This window comes from Vulpes lagopus, chromosome 15 (genome assembly GCF_018345385.1).
Source record: "Vulpes lagopus strain Blue_001 chromosome 15, ASM1834538v1, whole genome shotgun sequence".
Classification (NCBI taxonomy): Eukaryota; Metazoa; Chordata; class Mammalia; order Carnivora; family Canidae; genus Vulpes; species Vulpes lagopus.
Genome location: NC_054838.1, coordinates 36,967,331 through 36,969,325, shown reverse-complemented (window position 1 = coordinate 36,969,325; position 1,995 = coordinate 36,967,331).

Here is a 1,995-nt window from a genome sequence, read left to right as displayed (position 1 = left end):
TTCTTCTTCTTCTTCTTCCTCTTCTTCTTCTTCTTCTTCTTCTAAAGATTTTATTTATTTATTTGACATAGAAGAAAGCATAAGGGTGGGGAGCAGCAGAGGGAGACGTAGAAGCAGACTCTGGCTCAGCAGGGAGCCAGACACGGGGCTTGATCCCAAGACCAGGAGATCATGACCTGAGCCGAAGGCAGATACTTCACTGACTGAGACACTGGGTGCCCTTTCTTCTAATTTCTTACACGGAAAGTAGCATACTATATATACTCTTCTGCCCTTGGCTTTTTCACTTAACAATGTAGCATGGAAATAATGCCACCTCAGCTTACAGAAAACTTTGACAACTCTCTACACATCATCCTCGCATCCTGGTATCTGCTCCACAATTCCAGCCTCCTCAGCTTTGATGGCCTCTGTCTCCTCAACTCAGCAAGATGGCCCCACCCTGCTTGGGTTTACCCATTAAACACACTGGTCTGGAGAGGACCTCTACGCTGAAAGAAGTGTGATCGCGGGCCTCATCTCATCCATTTCTTCCTTTTATAGGGGTCACACTCTTGTGCTGCCTACTACCCAGTGTCTTCAAATGACTGTTTCATACATTGGGTCCGGGTTTCCAGTGGTTAGTGGTGGGAGTGCAAGTCCATGCTCGGTTAACCCATCATGAGGGCCATGCCTAGGAAGGACAAGACACCTGGGTGGCTCAGTGGTTGAGCATCTGCCTTTGGCTCAGGTTGTGATCCCTGGATCTGAGGATCGAGTCCCGCATCAGGTTCCCTGGAGGGAGCCTGCTTCTCCCTCTGCCTATGTCTCTCTCTCATGAATAAATAAATAAAATCTTAAAAAAAAAGAAAAAAACTTTGTATCCAGAAAAAAATGACTTCATTTTGCTCAACCAAATGGGGTTCCTTTCTTTCAAATAAGCTCTTTTTGAACATATCCAGAATGCTGGAGACAAATGTCTAAAAATGTGCACATATCCTCTGTCAACTTTAATATAACTCATTGCCTTAAAACCAGTGTTAGCTCAGACCCTTTATCCTTGCTTACCTTGTCTTCCCTGATCTGAATTTAACTGCTCAGTGCTCATGGCCCATAACCCATTTCCTGATGCCTGTCCAATTTTGCTGTCCTATTTATTCTCATTTCTCTTTTAGTTCTGGTCGCCGCCCTGCTAAGCGTCCGAGGTCTCCTTTCCAGATTACGGACTCTCCATACAAAGGGAATCTTTATATAATACTTTAAAAGTGTCTTGTGCTTATTAACTCATTCCAACCTTATAGCAGGCTCATGGGGCTGGTAATTGCTATTGCCCTCAACTTCTCCATGAGGATACTGAGGCACAGGGAGTTCATAATTTTTTTTAAAGATTTTATTTATTTATGAAAGACACAGAGAGAGAGGCAAAGACATAGGCAGAGGGGGAAGCAGGCTCCCTGCAGGGAGCCCAATGTGGGACTCAATCCTGGACCCTGGAATCATGCCGTGAGCCAAAGGCAGATGCTCAACTGCTGAACCACCCAGGCATCCCGGGGGTTGGTAATTTGCTTACGATCACAGAACCTGAAACTAGCAGAGCTGACATTTAAACCCAGGTCATTTCTCTCTAAAACTCATGCTCTCAACCCTCTCTATGCTGACTCTCAGCCCCATACACATAGAGCGAGGCCCTGGGCTTTGGAGGGAATGTCTTTTAAATTTTAGTTTTGTTGTCCAGCAGTTATGTGACCTTGAGCAAATGACTTAGGCTCACTCTACAAGCTTTAAGTTCTGTATTTAAAATTAGAGACGATAATAGCTCCTAACTTGTTGTATTGTAAAGAGATATAAATGATAGAATATGTATATTTTATATATGTACAATTATAGCATTATAAAATGATCTATGTCTGTCTCTATTATTAGCAAAATACTTGCCATCAGGGTACTCTTAATAAAGTGCAGTTATTATTATCACAGAGTCCCAGATTAAATCTGATTCTTACTTTGAGGTTCTAT